The sequence below is a fragment of the Talpa occidentalis genome, unplaced genomic scaffold (genome assembly GCF_014898055.3).
Source record: "Talpa occidentalis isolate TD23 unplaced genomic scaffold, MPIMG_talOcc4v2.1, whole genome shotgun sequence".
Classification (NCBI taxonomy): Eukaryota; Metazoa; Chordata; class Mammalia; order Eulipotyphla; family Talpidae; genus Talpa; species Talpa occidentalis.
In genome coordinates this window covers 111,951,070-111,965,734 of record NW_026555331.1, presented here as the reverse complement: position 1 = coordinate 111,965,734, position 14,665 = coordinate 111,951,070, and the positions used below count along the sequence as shown (strand labels likewise).

The 14,665-nt window shown below is 38.8% G+C and overlaps 1 long non-coding RNA gene across 2 annotated transcripts in view; it reads left to right on the top strand.

The window, feature by feature from the left end:
* Nucleotides 1-14,665, top strand: part of LOC129145333 (uncharacterized) — a 97,099-nt gene that overhangs the window by 39,970 nt on the left and 42,464 nt on the right. Inside the window, exons 2-3 of one of the 2 annotated variants that reach the window (XR_008550796.1) lie at nt 7,444-7,657; nt 8,458-8,546. The exons of the other annotated variant lie outside the window; for it this stretch is intronic. This is a non-coding gene — a long non-coding RNA (uncharacterized LOC129145333). Of the gene's footprint in view, nt 1-7,443; nt 7,658-8,457; nt 8,547-14,665 lie in introns of those variants that run through there. 2 annotated transcript variants of the gene reach the window in all.

The following is a 14,665-nucleotide window of genomic DNA, read 5'->3' as shown; positions in this document are numbered from 1 at the left end:
GCCTGGGGCCTCCCCTGGTGGTGCAGCAGTTGAGTGCTGGGCTGCGAGGCTGCCCAAAGCCTCGGTAGTGCTGGTTCGATCCCCGGCCGCCGGCGAGAGTCCCACAAAAAAAAAAAAAAAAAAAAAAAAATTTAGCAAAAACATTCTCATAATAGTTCTGATATTATATATATATATATATCAATTATAAATAATATCATTATCTCTTCTATTTTCTAACTTTAATTACTAAGTAGATAAAAATATGAGTTCCCAAGAGATAAAATTTCCAGGAAGTGACTACAAACATCAACATTTAAGAGCTGGATGTAGTAACCTGCAAAGAAGTCAAAAGGAATAAAATCACATGCAAAAAAGCAAAGAATGTGATGTTATCGTAGAGTGTAATTAAAGTATTATAGTAATTAACAGTGTCAAATATGACAGATACTATTTTAAGGGATACATTGAAAACATTCAGGGTTTTCATGTAGGAAGAAATGAGGGGGACTGTAGAATTTATTTTACCACAAGACAGGCAAGCATTCAACCCTTTACTCAGCCTATAGTATCAAAGGCACAGAAGTAATTTCTTTCATCTAGAGAAACTAATGTTATAACATTCAGAGTAAAAGAAGTTTAATGTTATAACTCTACACATGAATAATTTCTATAAAGTAGTTCAGAGTACAATTTATTATCACCTAGTATTTTTATTTATAAGAATTCACTTAAAAACACTTCTTCTGGGCCTCCTGGTAGTGCAGCGGTTGAGCGCTGGGTTGCGAAGCTGCCCACAGCCTCTACAGCACCGGTTCTATCCCAGGCCGCCGGACAGGGGTCCCACATGGCGCACAGACCTTTCCTGCCGGCCGCTGTTCCCCTCGGCAGTGTACTTCATCAGTCTGCCTGCTCTGCTCTTTGCTCTGACTCTGGTGAATTCTCTCACCCTACCGCACTTCTGACTGTACCCAGTGCTTGTATAAATAAATAAATAAACCACTGTTTTTTCTACGTTAAAACCTCTTACAAATTTATCCATTGTGTTATGTTGTCTCCTCCAACAGAAATGTAAGAATTTGGATTTGGAGCCATTTAGAATTCCATCATCAGCACTGTGTACTATCGGGCAAGTTATTTAACTTTGAGCTTCAGTTTTCTCTCTCTTAAGTGGAAATGATAGGATTGTTGGGAGGGTAAGTGAAATAGGATATGTTATGAGGACTTAAGTGGTTGCAGTAATGCTAAGGCTCTCATGACATATTTTAAAATGCCGTTGTTTTTACTTGCTATAGGGTCAGGAATGGCCACAGTGCAGGTTTTTATGATCCAGCAGACCGGTAAAGGAGGAATCGGAGTCCTCAGTGTTTTGCAGGTTTTTATTGGGATTACCAGGTGTCCTCCGCCTTCTGGTGGGATCGTCAGTCCAAGCCATTAGTCCAAATCTGTTGGTCTCTCCCTGAATCAGCACTGGTGAGCTCCGAATCGTGGTCCTCTCTTTGCCGATGATTCTTGCTGCCTCAGGGGTCTTTGGCTAGTCCTCTTGGGCGTCTCCTCCTCCAGCTGAGGTCTCGTCCCGCAGCTTCCGGACGGTGTCCACCTTCTGTGCCACCATGGCGCCTCCAGCGTCGTCACAGGCAAACACAGTCTGTTACTCCTTAGTCCCTCCAGGTCTTCAGAGGGCTCCAATACCCGTCTGCATGGATGATCTTGCCGACTTACGCCAATTGTAGGGGCAGGAAGACAACAGTGCAGGTTTTCTATGATCCAGCAGACCGGGTGAAGAAGGAGTCAGAGTCCTTAGTGGCTTTTTGCAGGTGTTTTTCATTTAGATTACCAGGTACAAGGCAGGCAGGGGCTCTGGGGGGCTGGTAGGCTGGCAGGCTCCCCAGCCCCCAGCAGGTCTTCACTCTGGGCTCTCTGGCCTTCTCTCTGCTTCTCTTGCTTCTCGCTTGGCTTCTGCTTGCGACCCGTGACGCCGCCCTTAAAAGCCCAGTCGAATCCCATCTACCTATGCCCACATCCTATTCTAGGTGCCCGCCATCAGGCATGCATTCAGGACCGCAGGGTTCCGTCATCCATCCTAATGGCTGGAGGGCAGAAAAGCCTGATACCTTTTACCTTACCCTACACTTGCACACTTCTTTCTCTGAGCACTCGTATCTAGGTCTTTTGTATTTGACAAGTACCTGATAACCTATGACTCTGCTTTGCATGCATTTATTTATAACTGCTATTAGTACAAACAATGTGACATCTCCTTGGCAAACTTGAGACCCTACCGTTTGCAGAACTTTTTTGGTTTTACCGTCAGCATTTTAGTGGTTTCTGGTTGTAGGGTAAGGAAAATGTCAGGCTTTTCTGCCCTCCCGCCATCAGGATAGATGATGGATTCTTGCAGTCCTGAATGCATGCCTGATGGCGGGCACCTGGAGTAGGATGTGGGCATAGGTAGATGGGATTCACTTGGGCTAAGACTGGGCTTTTAAGGGCGGCATCATGGGACGCCAGAGGAGAACCGAAAGAGAAGCCAGAGAGAAGCAAGAGAAGCAGAAGCCGAGAGAAGGCCGGAGAGCCCAGAGTGAAGACTTGCCAGCCTCCCCGCCCCCCGCGCCCTGCCTGCTGTGTACCTGGTAATCCCAATAAAAACCTGCAAAACCACTGAGGACTCTGATTCCTCCTTTACCCGGTCTGCTGGATCAGAAAACCTGCACTGTGTCCTGTCCTGCCCCTACACTGGTTTACTAACTTGCCATGCTAGTGAATTAAAGGGCAAAATCATGACAGTCTTTCCACATGCAGAAAATATATATAATAAAATCCAACATGCATTTATGATCAAAAAAATACTCTTACAAACCAGGTTAAAGCAGATATTCAGTAGTCTAATAGTGAATATCTATAAAAAACAAAACAAAACAGTAAAAATGAAAGCAAATATACTTTCTGATTCAATAATGTAATTATCCTCTTAAAACTAGAAACAGGCAAGATTGTTATCACCTCTTGAAATTAGAAACAGGCAAAGTTGTTATCACTTCTATTTAGTAAATTGCTCAAGTTCATAGTAATGCACTAAAGCCAAAAAAAATGAAAGGCATAACATTCGGAAAAGCAAACTTCTATATGCAGATTATGTGATTATATATAAAGAAAATATAAAATGATTCACAAGTAAATCATGAAAATTAAAGAGTGCTCAACAAGGTTGTTATACATGAAATAAACATTAAAAAATCAGTTCCTTCCTCTATATTGTAAAGTGTTAGGAAATGAAATTTAAGAAATGCTTTTATAACAGCATCATAATATTATATACCTAAGAATAAATCAAACTAAATTTGTGCCAGACCTCTACTCAAAAAACTAAAAATATTAAGCTGAATTAAAGAAAACAAATTAAATTGTGTTATCAAATATGAAGGCATCAGAACAGTTTCATGCATTTATAAATTCTCTATTAATGATGCAATTAAAAAATCATGACTTTTTGTAGGGTAAGGGAGAAAGTATCAGGCTTTTCTTCCCTCCCGCCATTAGATAATGACGGAACCCTGTGGTCCTGAATGCATGCCTGATGGCGGGCACCTGAACAGGTGTGGGCATATGTAGATGGGATTCACCTGGGCTAAGACTGGGCTTTTAAAGGCAGAGTCATGGGACACTAAGAAGAAGCAGAGAAGCGGAGAAGCAGAACCAGAACCGAGAGAGAAGCAGAAAAAACATGAGAGAAGGCTGGAGAGCCTAGTTAGAGTGAAGACTTACTGGGGGCTGGGAGGCCTGCCAGCCTCTGCCCCCCTCCCCCCAGCACCCCTGCTGCCATGTGCCTGGTAAATCCAATAAAAGCCTAAAAAGCCACCGAGGGCTCCAGGACTCTCTCCTTACCCAGTCTGCTGAATCAGAAAACCGGCATTGTGTCCATTTCTGCCCCTACACTTTTTTCCTAATTTGACAAGGTGATTCTAAAGCTTATATGGAAATGCAAAAGCCTTAAGGTAACCGAGTCCTTCTAAGTATAAAATGAGAGGACTTATTTCCATATCCCAAATTTTTAAAAACTATAATAGTGTGTGTTGGATTTGAACAAGTAAATAGATTCATATAGATGACACAGACCAAAGAAACCAGAAATCATCTGCTGCATATGGAAGCAGTTGATATTATAAAATAAAGCTGCTCAGGCCTGGCTAGACTTTACCTTGTGTGTATAGTACCCTGAATGAGAGCTTCTGAGGACCAGGGGAAGCTATGTAGTGATATGCTACAGTTACTTCTGCTCAGTGTGGCCACCTTGCTTTCATTAAGTTTTAGTGCCTTTGTCTAGAAATAAGATTATTAATGTGATGACTGACCTCACCATTCCTGACTAGAACTTGAGACAAATCTGTAGATACTTAAGAAGAGAAGGTGGTACAGAAGTCCTGTTTAGACTTAGTAGCCCAGTGGAAAAAAAACTTGAATATCTGTGGGAAATTTATATGGGCAAGTTATATGTATCACTGATACATAAATAATATCATTTGAGCTATTATTTGAATTTGATTATTTGCTAAATTTGCCTACTAAACTCCTAATTTCAACTGGTGGGTCTTGAGGGTGGAAAGATAAATCCTCACCAGTGTCCAATTCTTGTTCTCAAGTACTGTGAGGATAAACCAGCAAAAGCTGTAAGGGTGATTAAAATCTTCAAAGGAAACTGAATTAGCAAAGAGCAAAAAGGCCATGGTCAAATGGTCATAAAAGTCTCCCTCCGACCCCTCCTGGGAAGTTGGATCATCAGGGACTCTCTCAAGGACCTGCTAAACTGGCAGTTGGTGGCTTTTCAATTGGAAATTAAATAAATGCATTAAGTGTGGGTTTAGGAAAATGAGAGCATGGAAATTCACTTTCCTTGACCAAACTGTATATGTGGAGAAGTTTAAGTTCTATTCCCTTAGCAGTGCAAACAACTGCACCCCTTTTCTGATAACCTCAGTAAAAGTCTTTGGATTCGGGCCTCCCTGGTGGTGCAGTGGGTTGAGTGCAGCACTCTGAAGCTGTCTGCAGCCTCTGCAGCATGGGTTCGATTCCCGGCAGCCAGGGAGATTCCCACATGGTGAGGCAGACCTCTCCTGTCTTGCCCGCTGCTCCCCTCAAAAGTGTATTTTGGTCGTCTGCCTGTTCTGCTCCCCACTCTGTCTCTGGTGAATCCTGTCATTCTCCCGCACCTCTGCCCTGTACCCCAGCTCTTGTATAAAATAAAATAATAATAAAAATTAAAAAAAAAGTCTTTGGATTCTCTGATTTTCTAGACCTGTATGAGTGGGACTATGATCAGTCCCACCTGAATTATGTAGACAAAAAAAAAAAATGTGCAATGGAATTTCCCAAAATGGTGGAATGCTGTTGAATATTTTCCCACTGCAAAAATAATTATTCACTAAATGAAGCTGCCATGAACATATTTACCACACTTTAATATCACTGGTCTTGAATAAACCCGCCCTGCTTTGAGGACACTCAGTCTGGGTCTCTGCCGCTGAAGACCACTTCTTTTTTGGTGTTCACACAGCCAGATGGTTAGAGGCACTAGAAACTGTGGTTTCCATTTTTTTTTCCCTGTGGAAATTTTCAAGATGTAAAACCAGTGCTATTTTTCAAGTTATTTTTATCGAAATGAATTATAAAAGATTTGGTCTATAAATTTTGGCTCATATTTTGAGCTACTTTTATCATCTCAAGTATTCTTAGTGAGCTATCTTAATTCCAGAAGTATACTTCTGAACTACTAAGTTATTCAGTAGCCATTAATTCAGGGTCTGCCAGTTATATTCTGTTTATGCACAGGGTTATATTACTTATCAAATAAATTAGTGTCTGTGTTCACAAGATCTTGGAGTAATGAATCTAATTTCCCCAATTTCAAATCTATTATATCTTCCTTGTCTGAGCTTAGGTTTTACCCCATGTGATAAATATAAATTTGTCAACAAAAGTTCCATCTTTATAACCAATCTATTAAGATACATTCCATGAGTATGTTCTGTTACAAATGACACCATTCATAGTAAACTGTAACAGGCCAACTGTAATTTTGGGTCATGCTTTGGTAAATAGAGCATGCATATCAGCTCTGCCCCCTAGGACAGGTTTCTTTAACTTACTAATTAGAGTTGTGAGTGTGATAAACGCCTTAAAACTAGTATTAGAAGCCCTAACCAAAATGGTGCCAAACCAAGTACTGTTCTTGAAATTAATTATAATAAAATAAAAATGTTTTTTTCTTCCTCTCATCCCTTTATTTCCCGGGGAAGATACAAAAGGTAACTTAATGAAAACAGCTACAAATGGCCAAAGATAAGTGTGTTAGGGTTGGGGCTTATAGAATTAAAAGCATAGGTTCTTGCTTGCTTAGCAGACAAGGATGGGAATTTTTTTTTTTATAGAGGCATGTTTTATTTATTTATTTGTTTGTTTGTTTTTTGTTTATACATGCACTGGGTACAGTCAGAAGTGCGGGAGGGTGAGAGAATTCACCAGAGCCAGAGTGGGGAGCAGAGCAGGCAGAAGGACCGAAGTACACTGCTGAGGAGAGCAGCAGGCGGCAGGAGAGGTCTGCGCGCCATGTGGGACCCTCCTCCGGTGGCCGGGGAGCAGCTGGGATCGAACCGGCGCCTCAGAGGCCGCGGGCAGCTTCGCAACCCAGTGCTCAACCGCTGCGCCACTGGGGAGGCCCAGGATGGGAAGTTTTAAACAGACCAGTGGTACTGATGAGTTACCATGGGAACTGGGTCCTGAGACAGCTCTGATGAGGGAACCAAATGATTGTTATTGAAACAAGGCCATAAAGTCCACTTGTGTCCATTAAATGCTGATATAAAATTTAAAGGCATTTGGGGAATAATTATGGCCTGACACTTTAGTAGACAGCAGCTAGCATAGTCCTTTATCTTAAATCTTATGGAGAGCCTGCAAACTGAGAATGTAAGAAAGAACCAAACTTGTCTTTCAGTGGCCAAATGAACACTTTCTCATCTCACCCCAGCTTTTCCAGAGCAATTCAATAAATCCATCCTTTTTTACTTTCTGTACTGTCTCTGGTAAATCTTTACATACACACACACACACACACACACACACACACACACGGTATCCCTTCACAGCTATGGATCTCCCTCACGTGACAGAATTTATATGAAATAGAATTTAATTCTCCTCTTTCACTCTTAGTGTCACCTACCTGGGCTCTCAATGGCAGCCAGAGCTATTAATTGCCTGCAGGGTAAGAAAGCCTAAAGACAATAAGAAGAATCCAAGTCACGTCATCTAAAACATAGAGTCGTGATCATAATTACAAACAGAAGTTAAGGACTACCTAAACCTGGCATTCTGAAAATAGGCACAGTCAGGCCTAGAAGTGGGTGTGTATGTGACAGCTTTGTAGTTAGTTCTGTTGGGCTACACTGACACAGATTTTTGTTTCAGGGACAAGAATTCCTTTGAGAACTCTGAGTGAGATCTTGAAATTGCATAATTGGCTCACCTGGGAAATCCACACCAAAGACAGAAGCATCAAAGAAGGATCTGGTTTTGACTTCTGGCTATTTGCATGCAATCTTTACCTCGCTTTGGCAAGCAGCAAAGGGTTCATCCCCTTTGCAAAATTGAGAAAATTTCCCAAGGAAACACAAAAGCTAAGGTCAGTGTAGATTCAGAAAGTCTCTAACTTCAAAATTTCCATGAACAGCTCCCTGAAGAAATGAGGGAGGCAGTACAGGGGTATGCTAGATTTTAACACGTGTAAAATGGACCACAAAAGACCTGACGCTCCTGAGCAAAATAACCCCAGTCCACACACATAGAGAATTCTTATTCCTGTGCATCGCGATGATCTCAGACTGCAGAAATCAGGAGGGGAAACTCATAAATTCAGCCTTCACCAGTGGTTGTTATAGGCAAACCACTTTCTACTGGTAAAACAGAAGAGAGAATTTAATAAATAAAAACAGGCACTCACTAATGCATTTTTTATCCACCTTCCTTTTACACTTGTAAAATACAGCAAATTCAGGCAAAGGTGGTTTGGGGATTTCTTGGAATAATTCATAACCATGTTGATTTGTTGTTATAGCATTACACTTAAAGACACACAGTATCAAGATTGCCTTTTCAAATTGTATCCCAAGTATTCTTTATTCTTCTTTTATGTGACTTGCCTTTTCAGCTCTTTCCTCCAAATAAAGCCACTTTAACTTGTCTCTGATACCTATAAAAACACAGGATCTCCTTCAGGTAGTAACATACTTACCTTAGTCATTTAATATGTGAAGTTTAGTATCCTATCAGCTAGGCACAAAATAATCCCAACCAAGTTCACCAATTTATAGACTGCAAACTAAATTTGCCTGACAGATACTTTATTTGACTGACCAACTGATTCTGTTTTGTCTGGGTTTGCTTCATAACTGAATTTTTTTAAAGATTTATTTATTTATACAGGCACTGGGCACAGTCAGAAGCGCAGGAGGGTGAGAGAATTCTCCAGAGCCAGAGCAGGGAACAGAACAGGCAGACAGACGAAATACACTGCTGAGGGGAGCAGCGGGCACGGCAGGAGAGGTGTGCTGCGCCATGTGGGACCCTTGCCGGCGGCCTGGGATCGAACTGGTGCTGCAGAGGCTGCGGGCAGCTTTGCAGACCAGCGCTCAACTGCTGCACCACCAGGGGAGGCCCTATTGGCAGATTATTCTTTCTCAAATTCCATTGACCCACCCATCCCTATTGCCATGAACCTCATAGATATTTGGTTTAGGCTGTCTGCCTTATAGTGTAAATAGTGATAGCAGCATTCATGTTTCTTCCCATTCTCATGATAAAAGTTTAAACATTTCATTTTTAAATTTGATTCTTATATTTGTATTTATATATTTGTATTTCTTTGAGACACTCATTATCAGAGAAAGAAGACTTTCCATTCCTAGGGTACTGGAAGCCATTAGCATGAGTGGATGTTGACATTTACCAAATGCTTTTCCTGCTTTATTAATTTTCTCCCTTTTCCTGCTAATTGCTAAATGACATTTGTCTGATTATCAAATGTTAACCAATATTGTGTTCTCAGAATAAGCCCTTCACAGTCCCCTTTTTAATATAGAGCTGGTTATCTTTGCAATTATTATGTTTAGAATTTTTACTTACTTCAGAGAATTTGATTTTTAGTTGTTCTCTTTTGGAAAGGAAATATCCTTATTGGGTTGTGAAGTCAAGGAGATAAATCTTCATCTCATTCAGAAGTTGACATAGGTTTCTTACCCTCTATTCTCTAGCAGAACTTGAGCAGTTTATGTTACTTCATATCATGGGAAAGGTTTTAATTTCAAATTCAATTTCTTTAATAGATATTTGTATCTCCTTTGTCTTCATGTGATACTTTGATAATTTCAGTTTTTCTAGAAATTTTGCCTTTTACAAATAAAATTTCATGTTAATCGGTGTAGGGATCTAAATATATCTCTTATTATCTTCTAAATGCCTACATGATTTCTAACTTTGTCTCCTTTTTCATTTCTGATATTGGAAATTTTAGCCTTTGTTATTTATTTTCATTAGTCCCTGCTCAGAGTTTATCAATTTTATTAATCTTTTCTCTGAATTAAGTTTTGGCTTTGTTTATTTCCCTATTTCATGTTTTCTTTGAATTTAATTGCTTATAATTTTAATTACATATAGAATTATGTGATCACTACAGATTGATGATCCAAGTGTGCTGTGTAGGTGGCTCAAAAATGAGCAAGATTGTATCTGTGGCTTTCTGACATGCTGAACAGATTGTGGGATCATTTCAACCAAACACAATCTACTCCCACTTTGCAGTTGTTACTGGAAGACTGAATGTATATTTAAGCTGTACAAAGATATTTGTGTTATATATAAAGGAAATTAGGATCAAGGCATATTTTTCCCGTCTATGTGAATATTCAGAAAGACAATTTGGAGTCGTGCAGGATGTGGGGCAGTTACTTGACTGCAGTACACCTTGGCACCCTGACTCATCTCAATGAGTGTCTACAACATTTTCCAACCACTAGGAATAAAGGGGAAAACAAGCCTCCTAAAATTTCCAAAATACCCCTGGGTGGCTCTACCATTTACACTGAGGTAAAACCATTGGTATGGGGCACAAGTCCTATGGCACATTACCCTCACTTTTTTTTATTGTCGCAGCTGGATTTTGGTTGAATTCCTCCACCTCTGTCAATATAGATTGACTACCAGGCTCTGCTTTGCTTCACCTGCTCATACTTGTGACCCTCCAGGGATTGTTCTAATAGAAGCTTCCACTAGACTGTATTTAATTCATTCCTACTTTGTAATAGTGCTCACTCACCATCTTTATGACAATGCAAGTGTAAGACCTGTTCCCATTGTATGTGGCAGTCTTGACTTTGGCCCTCTAAAGTTCTTGTGGGCATGTTTCTCTTAGCAACATGCTTTTTCACTTCGTCTTTCCTAGACTGACTTCCAGTACAGGCTGAGCCCTTCATTCTAGCAGGTAGTCACCTCAGCAAAAACTTCCTCTCTGGAGGCCCAGGGGATTTTCCATATCCAAAATTGGCATTAAGGATGAGTGGAAGCATAGCAGGTCCTAACTGGATTTGTTACTGCAGTTCACTACATATTTCGGGTTATTTGTCCATTTAAAATTCTTTACTGATACATTAATTGTCTACTTCTGCTTCTTTCAGCCTCTAACTGCCTCCTTTCTTGGGTCAATGTAGTATTATGTCCATTACAAAACTGGTATTTAATATGCTTGTAGCAAAATCTGGGATGATGTTAACTCAAGCAAATTACATATTCCATAGCTACCAGGGATTTCCTCCACTACTGGATTCAACATATACTCTATTCTGGGCCCTTCAGCTCAGAGGCCTGTGTCAGTGCATAGATTGGCCAAGCACACCTACCCATATTACAAATAATCTTTTCTGACTCATTGATGTGAGTTGCTGCTAGAAATCTACTTATGTACTGACTTGATGAACTTCCTTCTCCTGATGAAACTCCTACTCGCTGTGCCTCTGTAGACTGGAGATTCCCATAGCCAAACAAACCATCTGCCCAACTGCACACCAGTGCACTGTCAAGCAGATCGAAAAGGAGCCTGATCTTAGCAGCAGTATTGTCTTTTGTTTATTTTGTTAGTTATGCTTGCCTCTTCTTGCTATAACCCATAATAATTCTAAGAGGGACATACAGAACCAATTTTAACATAGCTAACAAATGGTCAACACAGAAAGTTGGCAAACTTTTCTTGAGCATAGCTGTGGTATAACCAGACAGGGCAGACCTGGGAAAAGTATCTTTCTATAAAGAATACTGTTTATCTAGGCAGCTGTTCTGATAACAGATCTCAATTGCACTAACATTGGCATCAACCATGTTCATATAGGTTCTGATCTTGCTGTATCTAATATTTTTATATACCCTGGGATTTAGGTTTTACTTTATGCTCACACTTGCCAGGGTTATTTTCTATCAAATGCAGACAAACCAAGCCATGAGCAAAGATGTATGTGTGAGCAGTCTGTTGGGAAGATGGTCTATTTCTAATTTTAGCCGCAAGCTGACTCCTCTGTATATGGAATGCTCCTAAATTAGGTTTCTCAAGGTAGGCAATGCCAACAATGCATTGTAAATTGTGAATACACAGAAAATGGCCCTGGGGGATACCAGTGTGTATAAGCTTTAGAGACACTGACTAAATCTTCACTTTGTAAATATTTTCTTTATCATTAGTCACTAAAAATTACAGAGTTTCAGTCACCAAAATTGTATGCATAATTATTGAAACCAGAAATGCAACCTGATTCTGAATTTGAAACAGGACATTTTATTCTGGTTTCCTCCATGAGAAATGGTGATGTAGAAATATAACATTAGACTCTTATGAAGAAGGATCAAAGATGTACGAAGCACCCATTACAATGTTTGTGAATCAAATCTCATATATATAAAATTTAAAATGGCTAAAGCATACTATGGCATTGTGTTTGTAGAGAACTAAATGTCTGACTCTAAAACTTTTCGTTGCTCAAAAGCTTTCTAAAATATCTGGTCAAATAGATTCATTCTCTCACAGAGATAGTTCCAGATGCACCAGTGAGGTCACAGTTCAGACCACACCGATCTCCTTGTATACAATGACCTGGCTGGGTCACCAGTGGCCATACCATTGATTTGGCAATAAATCCTTTTCTCATTAGAGAGAGAGAAAACCTGATAAGGAGCGATTCTGGATGAAAATTTGTCTATTGCCATTCAACTTCTGTAGCCTTTCCCATTAATATTAATGTGTTGCCAACACAGAGAAGTCTGCCATGAAAAGTGAATAAAGTACTCCTTTTAAGAAGTAAAAACTGGGTGGTTAGGAAGAAGAATTTTAAAAGCTGAAATTTCACTTCTGGGAATTTACATAGGTATTTCCTTAGAATAAGACACATAATTAAGATACATATTTATAAGAAGAAAAGACAACAAAAATGCGCAACAGAAAACTGGTGTGGTACCTGAGTCCTTCAGATAACAGAATACTCTATTATCACAGCTCTTAATGTAGATCTGTACTAAATATCATTGAAAAATACTCACAAAAGAGTATCAGGTGAAACATAGCCAGTTGGTCATATTCTTTTATTAACATATGTTTATTCAGATATTCATATGAAATCTGAATAGAGATATATCAGTACATAATATGGTGACTTCTCTGAATAGTGAAGGTTTTAGGCAAAATTTTTACTGCTGTACTACTTCTAATTTTTCTGTACTGGAATTGAATTGATTATATGACAAATGACAAATATGCTGACTATATAAAAAAGTATATTTCCCAGTGTCTAATAGCTAATCAATGAAATGCCTTTAGGATTAAAAGTATTTCCATATGTTGTAGAGTGGCTTCATAATAGTTGCTGGAAACTTCTATCCTACATTAAATGTCAGATGAATTAGTGGAAAACCCTTGTTGGCTCATTTTATCATGCAGTTAAAATGTTTTCCTAGATTATACTTGGTAGTGGTATTTATATAGAACAAAGATGTCTATACTCAAAGATACCTTTACTCAAAGACAAGTGGCAGAAATTGGTGCTCTTAAGAGAGCAAATGTGAAAATGATAATTCTTCATATATTCAATGCATACTATGGGTTAGGGGCTTTTGGTATTGTTTAAGCCTTACTACAATCCTGTTCTACAGATGAGGGAAGCAAATACACACTACACGACTCAACAAGCTGAGAAATAACAGTCAAGTTTTAGACACTTTTTATTTGATTTCAAAGTCCTACTTTCCATGAAATTATAATACCTCTATAATTCTACCATGCCCCTAATATAATTCTTATGCTTTTCTTAATGCCACCACATAATGAATATTGTAGGTATTTGTTAACTGATATTCATATTAAGTGTTTATAATTATATTCATCTAAATATCTAATGGAAATTTTTGCACCATAGAAAAATCCTAAGTTTTTTGTTAATGTATTGATAAATCCTACCCTTTCCTGAAAGGTATCCCAATATAAAACATTTAAAATCACTTATTGAGAATAAAGAAGTCTTCTACTCAGTTTGAGTCAATTCCAACCAAAAGAACTCTTGTGCTGGGGTTTGAAACAAAGCGCTGAAATGATGCATGTCTCTTGCTAGACTGTAAACCGCAATCCCTTAATTCAAATGACCTCAAGGCTTGACCAGAGAGTACTCAGTTGCTTCTTCCGGTTACCTTTTCTTGCTGGCTTGCCTTATTATAGCTAATGTTCCCCAGATGTATCAGTTGCTAGCAGTCTTTAACCCTCGCTGGTCTCACATGCAGCACTGACTGCTTTTCACTGACACAAGGGGAAAAAAGTTTCCTAGTGCATAAAGTTGCAGATCTTTCAATTTCAATCAGGGCATGGCAATATTAGGGAAAACTACCAAACACATCTTTTATTTTAATATTTTGTTTTGAAAAGTTCAAAAATACTGACACTTTTATAATAAGCTCCTCCTGTGCCATTATCCAGCTTCTACAATTAATTTCATGCAACCTGTTCTCACATTCACCTTGCAAGTTATGGGCAAACATTTCGGTGTGTAACTCTAAAAGAAAAGTATACTTTATTTTGTATAACAACACTACCATGATTATATTTTGAGAAATTAATAATTTCTGAATGTCATCAAATATTCAGTATTCAAGTTCCAGTTATCTCTTCAATGTCTCAAATTTTCTTAGTTTGTTTGAATGAAATCCAAACAAGGCATACTGTAACAATTGGTTAATTTATTGCTTTTAAGTTTTTCACTTACTGTTTCCCCTCCATCTTTTTTTTTCTTTTAGAAAATTATTTGCTGAAGAAACTCAATTATTTGTCCTGTAGTGTTTTTGTAACTACCTTACTCCCATCATGTAGTTTAGCATGTTCCTCTTTCCTCTGAATTTTCTGTAAATAAGTAATTGAATTTTTGAAGGATTTACCAAATTCAGGTTTATTTTTTTCTGAAAAGATTCCTACTGGAAGAATTACTTAAAAACTGTTAGACTTTAAACAGTTTGAAAAACAGTTTATCTGAATATAAAATACATGGATCAGATCTTTTTTTGGTTCATCCCACATGGCACAAAATATTGAATGTTGAATTCTTGACAAATTTAT